Raw genomic sequence first — 16,594 nt, 5'->3', positions numbered from 1 at the left:
GGGGGACGTATTTTTTTGGCTGCAGATATGTGTGTGTGTGTGTGTGTGTGTGTGTGTGTGTGTGTGTGTGTGTGTGTTTTTTTTTTTTTTAAGACAGAGTTTTGCTCTTGTTGCCCAGGCTGGAGTGCAATGGTGCGATCTCAGCTCATTACAACATTTGCCTCCTGGGTTCAAGCGAATCTCCTGCCTTAGCCTCCTGAGTAGCTGGGATTACAGGTATGCCCCATCATGCCTGGCTAATTTTTTTGTATTTTTAGTAGAGACAGGGTTTCTCCATGTTGGTCAGGCTGGTCCTGATCTCCCAACCTCAGGTGATTCTCCTGCCTTGGCCTCCCAAAGTGCTGGGATTATAGGCATGAGCCTCTGTGTCCGGCCCTGGATGTAGATCTTGGAGTCTTCAGCTCCACAGCAATCTGATCCCTTCGTCTTTCCTCCAGTCAGTCACTGGGTCCCATCACTCTGCCTTTCCAGTGCTGTCTTCTTGCTGTCCTCTCTGACCCTATCCTGGTTTCATCGCCTCTTACCTGGATAGCACCGTGGCCTCTCAACTGGTTCCCCTCACACTTTAGTCCCTCCTTCAATATGCTAACAGAGCACTCTTCTATAACAAAAATAGATCCTGTTATTCCCCTCACCCAAGAAATAAAATGCCCGTTGGCTCTTTGTGGACAACATCAGTGTCAGCTCCTCAGGATGGTGTCCAAGCCCCTACTGATCGAACATTTCTAGGCTCATGTTCTCTTCTGTAAGACCCCACAAACGGCCACAGCCCCACCCCTCACTTGCCAATTCTTGCTCTGTCATTCCCTCCCTACCACTTTGCCTTTGTTCCTGTTCTTCCTTCAGCTCAGACTGTTTATTTCCTCTCTTGAAACCTATTGAAATCCTTTCATGCTGGGAAGGGTCAGCTCAAAAGCTACTTGTCAGGCAATACAACGGAGCAAAGGTAGTGTTTTTAACAAATGGTGCTGGAACAACTGAACATCCTCATATAAAAAAGTGAATCTAGACACAGAACTTACATCCTTCGCAAAAATAACTCAAAATGGATCATAGACCTAAATGTAAAAAGAAAAACTCTAAAACTCATAGAAAATAACATAGGAGAAAACCTAGACAATGTTAGCTATGGCCAATCATTTTTTTTTTTTTTTGAGATGGAGTCTCACATCTGTCACCCAGGCCGGAGTTCAGTGGTGCAATCTTGGCACACTGCAACCTCCACCTCCTGGGTTCAAGCAATTCTCATGCCTCAGCCTCCCTGAGTATCTGGGATTACAGGTGCCCACCATAGCTAAGTTTTGTACTTTTAGTAGAGAAAGGGTTTCACCATGTTGGCCAGTCTGATCGCGAACTCCTGAGCTCACGTGATCTACTCGCCTTGGCCTTCCAAAGTGCTGGGATTACAGGAGTGAGCCACCATGGCTGGCCACCAATCTCTTTTAAAATACAACACCAAAGGCACAATCCATGAAAGAAATAATTGATAAGTGGGATTTTAAAATAAAAAACTTCTGTTCTGCGAAAGACGTTGTCAAGAGAATGAGAAGACAGGCCACAGAATGGGAGAGAACATTTGCAAAAGACACATCTTTTAAAGAATTGTTGTCAAAAATATACAAAGAGCTCTTAAAACTCAGCAATAAGAAAACGATTTAAAAATGTGCTAAAGACCTTAGCACCTCACCAAAGAAAACACACAGATACAAAAGAGCAAATGAAAAGATGCCCCACATCATATATCATCAGGGAAATTCCAATTAAAACAACGAGATGCCACTATATGCCAGTTAGAATGGTCAGAATCCAGAACACTGACAACACCAAATAGTGGTAAAGATGTGGAGCAACAGGAACTCTTATTCACTGAATGTGGTAATACAAAATTGTGCAGCCACTTTGAAAGATAGTTCAGCAATTTTATGCAATACTAAATATACTCTTGCCATAGGATCCAGCAATTATGTTCCTTGCAATTTATTTAAAGGAGCTGAAAACTTATACCCACACAAACATGCAAATGGATGTTTACAGCAGCTTTCCTTTTCTAAAAAATGTATTTTATTCTTAGATTTTTATCTATCTATTTATTTATTTATTTTGAGAACTGGTTATAAGACTGGGTAATTTTTTTTATTTTTGGTTTTTGCCATGTTACCCAGGCTGTTCTGAAACTCTTGGGCTCAAGCAATTTGCCTGCCTCTGCCTCCCAAAGTACTGGGATTACAGGTGTGTGCCATCACACCCGGCCAACAGCTTTCTTCAGAACTGACAAAATTTGGAAGCAATCAAGATGTTTTTTAGTAGATGAACAGATGAATGAACGGTGGTACACGCAGGGAATGGAGTACTATTCAGCACTAAAAAGGAATGAACTATCGAGCAATAAAAAGATATAGAAGAAACTTAAAAGTGTGTTACTAAGTCAAAGAAGCCAATCCGAAAAGGTGACCTACTGATTCCAACTAGATGACATTCTGGAAAAGGCAAAACCATGGGGGAAGTAAAAGGATTCATGGTTATCATGGAATTGGTGGAGGGAGGGATGAGTAGGCAGAGCCCAGAAGGTTTTTAGCACAATGAAGATACTCTGTAAGATACTATATTGAGGGATACATGTCATTATACATTTGACCAAACCCACCAGAATGAGTTCCATTGTAAACTATGCATTCCAACATAATACATTCCAACATAATATATTCCGGTGTAGTACATTCCAATTCCAATGTATTCATTGCATGCATGAATTCCAATGTAAACTATGAACTTTGGGTAATGATGTGTCAAAGTAGGTTTTTATCCATTGTAATAAATATACCATCCTGGTGGGGGCTGTTGACAATGGGGGAGGCTATGCATATGTAGTGGCAGTAGGGACATGGAAAATCTCCACATCTTCCTCTTAATTTTGCTGTGAACCAAAAACTGCTCTAAAGAACTAAAGTCTTGGGGGAAAAAAGGCACTCATCTGCAGCTTTCCCACTCTCACCCAGTCAGAACTTCTCCTTCCTCTGGGAGCGTCACCAGGGTGCCTCTATTTCTCAGCTTTTATTAATACTCAGCCTTGAAATGCAGCTGTCTTGTCTACCTCACTAGACTATTAGTTCCTAAGAACAAGAACCAAGTACTATTCCTATTGGCCCAGCATTGTGCTTTGCTCATAGCAGGGGCTCAATAAATGTTTATTGAGTGAATCAATCTGCCCCACAGCAAGGTCTCTCTTAGTTTACTACACAAAAATTCCATTTGTGTTTTATATTTTAAGGTCAGTTATTATAATGTAAGGTTATAATAAAAGGTAAGTGATTGCACAAGAGCCTGAACAATGATGACGTTTTCTAGCATTATGGCATAACCTGAAAATATGTGCAAATAAAGGTAGAGACACCAGCGAGTATGAATAATAGGAAAGGGAGTCAATAGTTCTCAATCATATTATTACTTTGTCTTTGGTTGTTACCAATGTACTTTCCCAATTTAGGAGTAGGGAATGAGATGAATTACTGCTAGTTTATTTCTTCCTTGTGGAATTTGCTGGAAGACTATTCTGGAATCTTTCTCTCAGAATTAAGCAGGCTAGAATGACATGTCAAAACCTCATTTAAAATAGATGCCAGTGTCATAAAACAAATTTATTGCATTCTAATAAAATACGTCACATTAAAGAAATTGTTTTTGCTGATATACTTGTTCTATTTATCTGTATAATAAAACAATGTATTTTTGTGAAATGTTTTGAATCAGTGTAAAACTGTTAACTTTCTCTCAGTCTATTTCACAGTCAACATCTCTAGGGAAATACCAGGAGAGAAGATGGAAGAGGCCACAGGCATAGGAAGCAGTGACTTGGTGTTGATTAGAATAGATTAAATATAACTCAGTGGGAACTCTACTGCTCCCTCCACCCCCTCCCATTTGGTGGGGGTAATGAGCAGAGGCATGAGGAATGGTGGTGGAAGGAGCATAATACGATTTCTTTATAGGCCCATGAGGCCTCTTTCTGCCTCCTCCCGTTTTACTAATACAAATGAATTAAGCTGAATAACAAAAGCTAATATTCAGGGAGAAGAAGTGTTTTTAATAGTGATTGTGAATTCTGGAGGCTTTAGTTAAAATTTTTATTTTTTTATTTTTTTAAAGACTATTGACTTATTTTTACTGATTAAAGTATTTCTTTGAATGGTCAATGGACGTACATGGTATGCCATATAGGTTGCTCTCTCCTTCATCTGTCTAGCCATCTATTTCTTTTCCCCAGAAGCAACCATGTTACTGCTTTTTTGGGTATAATTCCAGGGATAGTCTATGTTTTTAAGCAAAAAACCAGTTTTATTATATCCATCTGTGAAAAAAATCTTATCTACACAAATAGCAGTATATATATGTATATACATATGTGTGTATATATATATATATATATTTTTTTTTTTACATCTATTGATCTTACCTTGCTTTGTTCAACTGTGTGTGTATGCAATCCTGGAGATTTTCCATGTAAGTGCATAAAATAACAGTCTCATTGTGGCTAAGTATATATTTTTTACTATATAATTGGAGCCTAATTTACTTAACTAGTCCTCTGTTGAGCATTTGGAATGCTTCTAATCTCTTGCTATTATGCAGAGGACTGCAATGAATATCCTCGTACATATATTATTTCCCACATATGTGAGTACAGTAGTAGGATAAATTCCTAAAAGAATCACTTAATTAGTCAAAAGGCACATGTATTTTTTTTGGAAGGACATTGCCAAAGACCCATCCACACTCGAAAGCAATGTGTAATATTGCCTGTTTTCCTACATCCTTCCAATTTTCTTGTCTCTCTGTTTCTCTTTTAACACATACAGCTGTGCTGTATCAGAAAATTGTAAGAATATCAACAGGTCCACATTAGGTTGTAAGAAAAGGTGTTTTTATTTTAAGTATTATTTGCATATAGATAGGTAGAGAAAAATACAGCGAAGAAAATTAGAAGCTGTTTCCTTGAATTCAATACTGCCTGAAGAAACATTCCAAAGTAGCATTCAAGCAGAGTGCCTGCATGTATAAGGTGCTCAAAAAATATCTGTAGAATAACTCCTGTGGCTCCATTGACTTTTGACAAATTCTTGGAGAGGTACAGTCGAATGGCCTAACTTAAAACTCATAGTGGTAACAAGATCTTACATTTAAATCATATTTTTCTCGGGGATTCATTTGAATATATGCATCTTTTAAGAATTATTCAGCTTAATTGGCTATTTGGCTAACCACTTGTAGGTTGTATGGGAAAAATAAATGCAGAAAACATACTATTAAAGGCAAATTTGTTCTTTAAAGAAGAATACTGGCTGGGCACCGTGGCCCACGCTTATAATCCCAGCACTGTGGGAGGCTGAGGCAGGCAGATCACTTGAGGTCAGGAGTTTGAGATCAGCCTGGCCAATGTGGTGAAACCCTGTCTCTACTAAAAATAAAAACATTATCTGGGTGTGGTGGCACATGCTTGTAATCCCAGCTGCTTGGGAGGCTGAGGCAGGAGGATTTTTTGAACCCAAGAGGTGGAGGTTGCAGTGAGCCAAGATTGCACCACTGCACTCCAGCCTGGGTGACAGAGTGAAAAACACACACACACACACACACACACACACACACACACACACACACACACTCTCTCTCTCTCTCTCTCTCTCTCTCTCTCAGAGGAATAAGATGAAGAGGAAGAAGAGGAGGAGGAGGAAGAGGAGGAGGAGGAATTCTAAAATTAAGTTTAGAAAACTTTTTTCCCCCAACTATTATTTTAGATCTGGGGATACATGTGCTGGTGTGCTATTGAGTATGCTGTATCATTCTGAGGTTTTGGGTATGAATGATCCCATCCCCCACATACTGAGCATAAGACTCAACAGTTAGTTTTTCAGCTTTTATCCCTCTCCCTCCCTCCCACCTCTAGCTGTCTCAATTTCTACTGTTGCTATCTTTATGTCTCTGAGTACCCAATATTTAGCTCTCACTTATAAGTGAGAACATGTCGTATTTGGGTTTCTGTTTCTGCATTAATTTGCTTAGGACAATGGCCTCTGACCTAATCCATGTTGCTGCAAAGGACATGATTTCATTCTTTTTTATGCCTGGGTAGTATTTCATGGTATATATGTACCACATTTTCTTTATCCAGTTCACTGCTGATGGGCATCTAGGATGATTCTATAACTTTGTTATTATGAATAGTGCTCCAATGAACATGCGAGTGCATGTGTCTTTTTGGTAAAACAATTTCTTTTCTTTTGGATCTATATCCAGTAGTGGGATTGCTGGGTCAAATACTAGTTCTAAGTTCTTTGAGAAATCTCAAAGCTGCTTTCCACAGTGGCTGAACTAATTTACATTCCCACCAGCAGTGTATTAGTATTCCTTTTACACTCCGGCCTTGCCAGTATCTATTATTTTTATTTTTAAATAGTCATTTTGATTGGCATGAGATTATATCTCATTGTGGTTTTGATTTGCATTTCTCTGATGATTAGTGATGTGGAGAATTTTTTCATATGTTTGTTGACTGTTTATATGTCTTCTTTTGAGGAATGTAGAAACATCTGTTCGTATCTTTTGCTCATTTTTAAATGAGGTTATTTGGGTTTTTCTTGTCAAGTTAAGTTCCTCATAGATTCTAGATATTAGACCTTTGTCAGGCACATAGTTTGTGAATATTTCCTCCCATTTTGTAGATTGTCTGTTTATTGTACTGATAGTTCTTTTTCTGCGCAGAAGCTCTTTAATCAGGCCCCACTTGTTAATTCTTGTTTTTGTTGCAACTGCTTTTGAGGACTTAATCACAAATTCTGTCCCATAGCCCATGTCCAGAATGGTGTTTCCTAGGTTTCCTTCCAGAATTTTTATAGTTTGAAGCCTTACATTTAAATACTTAATCCAACTTAATTTTTGTATATGGTGACAGAGGTCCAGTTTCATTCTTCTGTTTATGGCTACTCAGCTACATCAGCACCATTTATTGAATAGGGAGTCCTATCCCATTGCTTATTTTTGTTGACTTTGTTGAAGATTTGATGGCTGTAGATGTGTGGCTTTATTCTGGGTTCTCTATTTTGTTCCATTGGTTTATGTGTCTGTTTTTGTACCAGTACCATGCTGTTTTGGTTACTGTAGTGTCATAGTATAGTTTGAAGTCAGATAATGTGAAGGCTCCATCTTTGCTCTTTCTGCTTAGGATTACTGTGGCTATTGAGGCTCCTTTTGGGTTCCATATGAATTTTAGAATAGATTTTTTTCTAGTTTTGTGAAAAATGATGGTAGTTTGACAAGAATAGTATGGAATCTGTAGACTGCTTTGGGCAGTATGGCCATTTTAATATTGTTAATTTTTCTAATCCATGAGCATGGAGTGTTTTTCCATTTATTTGTGTTATGTAAGATTTCTTTTAGCAGTGTTTTGTAGTTCTCCTTGCAGAGATCTTTCACTTTCTTGGTGAGATGTATTCTGGTAGTTTTATTTTATTTTGTCTATTGTAAATGGAATTGCTTGATTTGGCTCTTAGCTTGAATGTTATTGGTGTATAGAAATGCTACTGATTTTTGTGCATCAACTTTGTATCTTGAAACTTAACTGAAATTGTTTATCAGTTCCAGGACTCTTTTGGTAGAGTCTTTAAAGTTTTCTAATATAGAATCACATTATTTGCAAAGAGAGCTAGTTTAACTTCTTTTTATATTTGGATGTCTTTTATTTCTTTCTCTTGCCTGCTTGCTCTGGCTAGCACTTCTAGTACTAGGTTGAATAGGAGTGATGAGATGGGCATTCCTGTCTTGTTCTAGTTCTCAGGGGGAATGCTTTCAGTTTTTCCCATTCAGTATGATGTTGGCTCTGGGTCTGTCATAGATGGCTAGTTTCTGGAGGGCTTTTATCATGAAGGGATGCTGGATTTTATTAAAAGCTTTTCCCATGTCTCTTGAGATACACATATGGTTTTAATTCTGTTTATGTGGTGAATCACATTTATTGATTTATAGATGTTGAACCAAACTTATATCCCAGGAATGAAGCCTACTCGATGATGATGAGTTAACTTTTTAATGTGTTGTTGAGTTTTGTTAAGGATTTTTGAATCTATATTCATTAGAGATATTTGCGTGAAGTTTTCTTTTTTTATTGTGTGTCTGCCAGATTTTGGTATCAAGGTGATGCTGTCTTCATAGAGTAAGTTAGGGAGGAATCCTGCTTACTCCAGATCTATATATAGTTAGCATTTTCTATCTTCCCCTCCATTCCCACAAGCACATCAAATCCACTGCTCACATCTGGACTCATGTTTTTCACCAGATTCTAACCTCCTACTAGCTGCCAAATCTGGGTAAGCAGTGCCTGTATCCACCAGGAACTCTAGCCAGAAACAGAGTCACCCTGTATACCTCCCTTTCCCTCTGCTTTTGTCTCACTGGTGTCTTAATGAGTTCTGCTTCCACATTCCTTGTGAGCACGTTTTCTCTTCATCTACTTTATTGCAACACAGATCATAATCCTGCTGTAGTTTCCCAACCAGTCCTTTGGTTGACACTCTTGCTCCAGTGATATTCAGAGATTAGTTGTTTTCTTCCAGCTTTAAAACCTGTAAGGGTGACCGGGCACAGTGGCTCACACCTGTAATCCCAGCACTTTGGGAGGCTGAGGCAGGTGGATCACCTGAGGTCAGAAGTTCCAGACCAACCTGGTCAACATGGCAAAACTCTGTCTCTACCAAAAATACTAAAAAAAAAAAATACCACCGGTGTGGTAGCAGACGCCTGTAATGCCAGCTACTCAGGAGGCTGAGGCAGGAGAATCACTTGAGCCAGGAGGTGGAGGTTGCAGTAAGCTGAGATTGTGTCATTGCACTCCAGCCTGGGTGACAAGACTGAGACTCTGTCTCAAAGAAAAGGAAATTCATGTGCCCTGTAAGTGGATAATAACTTTTTATAACTTTCTGTGTGACATAACCCCACTTGCAAACATACCAGTTTGAATAACATGGCTTCTAGAATAAAATCTGCAGAGCTCAGTATGGCATGGAACCTCAGCAGGTACTATATCTATGGATCCTCACTTCTCACCACTGCTTCCTGTCATCCTTCATCAGAGCCATACAGGGCCTCTTGCTGTCCTCACCACGTTCCATCCTGTTGACATGCCACATATTTTCCTCAGGTCCACCTGTGTCCCTTACTGAGAATGCCCTCTTGACCCTGCATCCTTTGCTTTATTCATCTTCTGCCCTACTGCTTAGTCTACCCTGATGTCAAATACATTCTTAATATTCAAATCTGCCCTTCTCTCCTCTATGAAGACTTTTCTGATGTTACTAAGTGTGAAGACATGTGTACGTACTTATGTATATATCTATTTCTATCATAGTATCTGTGATGGTTAATTTTATGTGTCAATTTGGCTAGGGCACAGCATCCACATAATATTTGGTCAAATATCACTCTTAATGTTTTTGTGAAGATGTTTTTGGAGATTAACATTTAGATCAGTGGGCTTTGGGTAGGGCAGATTACCCTCCATAAAGTGGGTGGGCCTCATCCAATCAGTTAAAGGCCTGAATAGAACAAAAAGAGGCTGGGCACAGTTGCTCATGCCTGTAATCCCAGCACTTTGGGAAGCCAAGGCAGGTGGGTTACTTGAGGTCAGAAGTACAAGACTAGCCTGATCAACATGGTGAAACTCCATCTCTCCTAAAAATACAAAAATTAGCTGGGCGTGGTGGTACATGCCTATAATCCCAGCTACTCAGGAGACTGAGGCAGGAGAATCGCTCGAACCCAGGAGGGAAAGGTTGCAGTAGGTGAGATTGCGCCACTGCACTCCAACCTGGGGGACAGAGTGAGACTGTCTCAAAAAAGGAAAAAAAAAAAGAAAAAGAAAAAGAAATTACCACCCCTACCCTTCCTGCTCTTCTTAGCAAGAGTAAATTCTGCTTTCAGACTTGAACTGCAATGTAGGCACATCCCTGGGTCCCCAGCCTGCTGGCCTACCCTGTAGATTTTGGAATTGCTAACCTCTGTAACTATGTGAACCAATGCCTTAAAAACTCTGTCTCTCTGTATACATCCAATTTGTTCTGTTTGCCTCTTCTCCCCTCTCCACTTCCTCTTTCTCTCTTTCTTTTTTTCCCCCTTCCCTTCACTCATTCCAACTTCAGTGATTTGAAACCCAATGAAGACAGGGAATCTGTGGCATCTGTCTCTGCTTTTCAAGTACCTAGCTCACAATGTGGCAGATAGAAGTCATTCATTCCATATTGTTGAATGAATGGATCATGTTTTCTTTTTTTTTTTTCTCTTTTATTTGAGACACAGTCTCACTCTGTCTCCCAGGCTGGAGCACAATCTTGGCTCACTGCAACCTCTGCCCCCAAGGTTCAAGCAATTCACCCATCTCAGCCTCCTGAGCAGCTGGGATTACAGGCAAGCACCACTATACCTGGCTAATTTTTGTATTTTTAGTAGAGATGGGGTTTCCCTATGTTGGTCAGACAGGTCTTGAACTCCTGATCTCAAGTGATCCACTTCCTGGAGCCTCCCAAAGTGCTAGGATTACAGGTGTGAGCCACTGCACCTGGCCTTGGATTGTGTTTCTGATGTGCCTCACCAAATTGCTTTCTCATGCCCCAAGAGATACATGCCATCCCAATTAAAGTGTCCAGCTGAGATGATCACATTAAACATTTTGGGCAATAATCCAATAGATGAATGTTATAGTGTTTTAATATTATTTTTGATTACGAGGAGGCTGCCTGTTTTCTCAGGTATGTTTATTTTCATGAATTGAGACTTTGCTTTTTAAATTTCTTTAACCTACCAGAGTTCTGGAGTTTTTCTTCACATTTTGTGTGGAGTCTTAAAATTATTTTTATGTATGTTTGATTCTGAAGTATTTATATAAAAATGATAATAAAACATTCTCTGCTGTATTTGCTGCAAATCCTTCTCTGCTGTATTTGCTGCAAATCCTTTTTTTCACATGGTTTCTTATCTCATTTTGGTACCTTTTAAAATAACAATCTTTAACATAGTAAAGGTATATCTATATCTACAATTCAATGTGATTTGTGCCGTGGTTCTCTAAAGATGCAGATCATATTCTTAGATTAGGCTTCTATTATATTTTGAAAGCAATGCATTCAAATGGGAAGGTATAATTAGAATCCAAGTATCTGCCCTCCATGATCCGTTTGGTATGCAGTAGCCAGAAGGATTCTCTTAAAAAGTCAAGTCATGTTGTTCCTTGGTTCAAAACTCTCCAGTGCTTTCCCATCCCATGTAGAGTAAAATCCAGAGTCCTTCCATTGACACAGAACCTCCATAATCTTGCTTCTGACCACTTCTGCCTCTTCTCCTAACTCCTCTCTCTCTCCTCCTCCCAGTTCTAGCCAGATACCCTCCTGGCTCTTCCTGAAACCCACCAAAGATGCTCCCAACATGGTCCTTTACATGACTGTTCCTTCTATGTGCACTGTCCTTTCCCCTCTCCCCTTCCAAGTATCATCAGAGTGGGCTTCCCTAGGCCACCTAAAATAGCTCATCATCCCCCACCCCTGCACTCTCTAGCAGGTGTCATAACCTGACTTTCTTTGTTTTCTTCATTGCTGTTTTCCCAATAATCAGCTAAATAAATAGTAGTTGAATAAATGAATGACTAAATTCAAGGATGCGTCTGATAACTTCTGAGGTGACAACTATGTAAAATGTATTTGGCATTTTTTTTTACATTGTAAAAAAATCCCTTTTACATATTAAAAATATTTCTATCATTAGTGTTGGTTATTTAGTTTTATGGCACCTTCTGTGTTCTGTAGTTCACTAGGGTTTTGTGGAATTTGGAAAATGCTGTTTTGGAAGACAGCATAAAGGCAAGGTGACTGCCCATCCATCTCTTGTTATTCAGCACACCACACCTTTTCAAACAATTATAAAAAGTGGTAGCTAAAAAGAATATCATCATTTATCTATATCTATGTTTGAGAACAGCATTCAAAAGAGATTATTTTAATAACAGGAAGTTACTTCATAGGGAGTCTGGATTAAAAACAAGCCTATAAATTGAAAAGGAATTGAGAATCTGAAAATAAGGAAAATATTTAATTACATTAGTAACCCAGGAGGAATATAGCAGTATAATGCTGATGAGATATTAAAAATGGAAACAAGGACCCCAAAAATCAAAGCAGTTAGATAGGCATGAAATTTATGAAAATAAAAAATAGCATGGATTCTCAAATGCAAATGATACAGCTGGAGGAAAATTATCGGAGAGATGTAGTTTGTTTTCAGTGAAATCAGAAGTGCAAAAACACTGAAAAGCGGCCAACGGCCAACGTAGTGGAAAAGGAATGAGTAGGTAAAGGCTTTTTAAAAACCTTACTCATATGCTGATGTAAAGACTAGAGGCCTCCTGAAGACTGAGCAGCATGGGAGCGTTACCTGCTGAAACAGGGACAGTAAAATTACTGGGCTTAAAAATCAGTACCAAATGAAAAATCAGTAGCTCAGTGTCCCAAGAGCCAAGGGGAGTGATTCTGCCACCTCTCCCATGTCTCACTTGAAAAATAGCATTTTTATGTGCTGCTCACTCAGTGACTTTCAAAACTAAGTTATTTGTAAAAAGTTTTAATTTATTTTTATTTTTATTTTTGATTGCTCTGTAACCAGGTGCCAGGCTGGAGTGCAGAGGCGCAATCTCGGCTCACTGCAATCTCTGCCTCTCGGGTTCAAGCAATTCTCCTGCCTCAGCCTCCTGAGTAGGTGGGACTACAGGGGCACACCACCACGCCCAGCTAATTTTTGTATTTTTTAGTAGAGACAGGGTTTCACTATGTTGGCCAGGATGGTCTCGATCTTTTGATCTTGTGATCCGCCTGCCTCAGCCTCCCAAAGTGCTGGGATTACAGGCATGAGCCTTGGTGCCTGGTCCAATTTAGTTTTATTTTATTGAGACAAGGTCTGGCCCTGTTGCCCAGGCTGGAGTGCAGTGGCACAATCTGGGTTCACTGCAACTTCCAGCTCCTGGCTCAAGCGATCCACCCAACTCAGCTTTCTGAGTAACTGGGAGTACAGGTACTCACCACCATGCCCAGTTAATTTTTGTATTTTTTTGGTAGAGACACGGTTTTGTCATGTCGCTCAGGCTGGGCTCAAATTCCTGAGCTCAAGTGATCCGCCTGCCTTAACCTCCCAAAATGCTGGGATTACAGGCATGAACCACTGTGCCTGGCCTGTAAAAGGTTTTTAAAGTTTGTTTGTAAGGTCGTTATCAAAAACTTCAGCAAATAAATTTATTCATGATGTTGCAATAGATGGTGTAAACTAGATATTGTCCTTCAAATGCAAATTCTTACATATTTACCTACAAGAATCATCAGAGAAATAAAACAACAATATAGTGTTTTGTGTGTACACACAAAATTAGTCCCAAGCATTATTTATAATCTGCTGTTATAAAAAAAAAATTGTTTTAAAAAGCATTTGGGCATGTTCTGCCTAAGTAAGGATTATGAAATAGAAAACAGGGAGAGGAAATGATTTTTGCATATAATCAGTGTCTAGATTAGGAAAAGAACGACTTAAGAGCAACTTCACAAAAGATAAAATAGAATATCTCTTTTTAGCAGTGTATCAGCTGGAAGATAGGTTTGAATAGGAAGAGAAGAAAAGGAAAGCTTTTTGTATTTTCTTTAAATCTTAGAAACAAAAGATTTTCAGTTAGCCTGTGATCTTCTATTCTAGAAAGAATGAAGTTTGCAAAAAGATGTTTAAAGTTGATCAGCACGAGGAGTGCTGAAAGGGATTAATATATTCCCTAGTTAAGGAGAGAGATAATAGCTTACTAATATTTTTAGTAGATACATTATTTCAAAAGGACAAATTAGCACAGTAGATGGCGATGAAATATGAAAAGGTGAGACAGTAGCAGTAACGAATACAAGGAAAAAGAAAATTAAGCTGAATGTTAGACAAAGCTTATGAAAGAATTCTTGGTCAAAGTAATAGATACAAAGTAGGGAATGAAATGTTTATAAAAGACTTTGTACTGGTCAGAATTTCAGGAAAGGGCACAGAATCCACTATGGCTAGTTTTAAGCAGAGGGGATTTTATTTTTATTTTTTGAGACAGGGTCTTACTCTCTCGCCCAGGCTGGAGTATAGTGGTTTGATGTTGGCTGACTGCAACTTCTGTCTCCCTAGCTCAGGCAATCCTCCTGCCTCATCCTCCTGAGTAGCTGGGATTACAGGAATGTGCCATCATGCCTGGCTAATTTTTGTATTTTTTGTAGAGATGGGGTTTCACCATTGTTGCCCAGGCTGGTCTTGAACACCTGCACTCAAGTGATCTGCCCTCCTTGGCCTCCCAAGGTGCTGGGATTATAGGCTTGAGCCATAGTGACTGGTCACAGAGAAGATTTTTTAAAAAAAGTATAGTGCTCGCTTCGGCAGCACATATACTAAAATTGGAATGATACAGAGAAGATTAGCATGGCCCCTGCACAAGGATGACACGCAAATTTGTGAAGTGTTCCATATTAAAAAAAAAAAAAAGTATAAAACATTTTTCTGAGCCTTCTTGGAAGACTTGACCATGAAGGCTACTGTCTCTTCCAAGATGAGGAAGCAGCACATTCAGAGGAGAGTCAAGAAGGTGAAGCTGCTTTGGATGAACCACATGCTTCCGTAATGGTAGCAGACAGTAGGACCACGGAAGCCATAGAAAAGCAACTTCCATCTTTCTTCCATTCTTTAAGCCAAGGTGAGCACACCAAAGAGGTACACCCTAAGTCACACCCAGATCCCTAGCTTATCCTTAAGGAAATTTGTAGGAAATGCAGCGTTTATCTTTTTGGCCTCAGCCATATAGGAAGGCACTTAGAAAGAGTTTGGAATGGATGGAGAGTGCCTATACCCATAATGCACACTACTGACTTCATTCTTAGAGAAATTTAAAGGAAAACACCCAAAACAACAAAATCAGAAACATCATTAAGAACCAGTTCTTCTGGCCGGACATGGTGGCTCACATCTGTAATCCCAGTACTTGAGTTGAAAGGATCATTTAAGCCTAGGAACTTGAGACCAGCCTGGGGAATATAGTGACACTCCATCTCTATGAGAAATAAAAAAATTAGCTAAGTGTGGTGGCTCACACTGGTAATCCCAGCTACTTTCAGAAGACTGAGGTGGGAGGATTGCTTGAGCCCAAGAGGTTGTGACTGCAGTGAGCCAGGATTACACCACTGCACTCCAACCTGGGCAGCAGAGCTAGATCATACCTCAAAAAATCAGTTCTTCCTAAGTTTCAGCATTCATTGTCAGCTCTCCCAAAATATCAAAAGGACTGTTATACAGGATTTGAAAGACAACATCTAAAAGAAGAGTAAGAAATACCTTCAGGCTACATACTTTTATTTAGAAACTATGATACTATGGCTGTAACATTGTTACTTGTAGGAGGCAGCAAAAAAGAAAGTAAGTTGTCTGGCATTGGTAAGTTCTGGAGAATCAGGTGCAGATAAGCTTGTTTCAAATACATTATGATGAGGATAAAAGGCCCTAAAACCATCATGGAGAAGTCAGGCCAGCACTAATTCTAATTTTGTTAATTTATAAAATGATAGCCAGGTTTTCTGGCAATATGAAGGAATTGTGGCAGATACTGTGATAAAAGGTCCTGCTACAAACACATCTAAATGATCAATAAATCGATGTAAATACATGGGAAAGTCTTCAAAAATGTTCCTGAGGGTACAAGTGTGAAGAAGGAGCTGGAATAATGGCTGAAGCTGAAGCAAAAGCTGCAGGCATGCTTGGGGTGTTTGCTGGTCTCTGACTTGGAGGCTTGTGTCAACGGCCACATGCAGTGGAGGCAGAGGATCAGCATTTGGGTTCTCAGTATGTAGGAAAAGCGAGCAAGACCTAGACATACACCTGGGAGCCTCAGAGTAGGACATTTTCTTTTTATTCTTAGACAGAGTCTTGTTCTGTTGCCCAGGTTGGAGCGCAGTTGTGTGATCTTGGCTCACTGCAACCGTTCAAGCCATTCTTGTGCCTCAGCCTCCCAAGTAGCTGGGACTACAGGCATGTGCCACCACACCCAGTTAATTTTCATATCTTTAGTAGAGATGGGGTTTCACCATGTTGGCCAGGCTGGTCTCAAACTCCTGTCCTCAAGTGATCTGCCCACCTCGGCCTCCCAAAGTGCTGGGATTACAGGTCTGAGTCCCTGTGCCCCATCCGAAGTAGGACACTTTCCATAAAAATGTGGACTACAGAAATATCTACCTGCATGGGAAGATGCCAAACTCTGGCAGGGAAAGAAAAAAGTCTTCCTGGAGAATTTATAACCACATGCCTGACATCTCATGGGTTTGTAAATTCAAACTACTTGCATGATATGTGGTGGTCCAAGGTCAGAAATAGTGCCTGGAGGATCTTCCTCTACACTTCCCTCTTACCATACATTCCCAATCTCATTTTTTTTTGGTCGATTTCATTTTGGATAAAACACTTCCATTCATATTGTTATTCTGATACCTAAGCTAGTCCTCTGCAGTCACACATCTTT

At 39.6% G+C, this 16,594-nt stretch overlaps 1 protein-coding gene and 1 non-coding gene across 2 annotated transcripts in view; one reads left to right on the top strand and one right to left on the bottom strand.

The window, feature by feature from the left end:
* Positions 1 to 16,594, bottom strand: part of CPA6 (carboxypeptidase A6) — a 320,090-nt gene that overhangs the window by 33,038 nt on the left and 270,458 nt on the right. The gene's annotated exons all lie outside the window — the stretch shown is intronic.
* LOC119473917 lies at positions 14,457 to 14,563 on the top strand. The gene has a single exon (XR_005203174.1). It is a non-coding gene; the product is annotated as a U6 spliceosomal RNA (small nuclear RNA).

Source organism: Cebus imitator, unplaced genomic scaffold (genome assembly GCF_001604975.1).
Source record: "Cebus imitator isolate Cc_AM_T3 unplaced genomic scaffold, Cebus_imitator-1.0 Scaffold9, whole genome shotgun sequence".
NCBI lineage: Eukaryota > Metazoa > Chordata > Mammalia > Primates > Cebidae > Cebus > Cebus imitator.
Note: the sequence above shows the minus strand (reverse complement) of the source record. Positions and strands in the feature narration are given on the sequence as shown.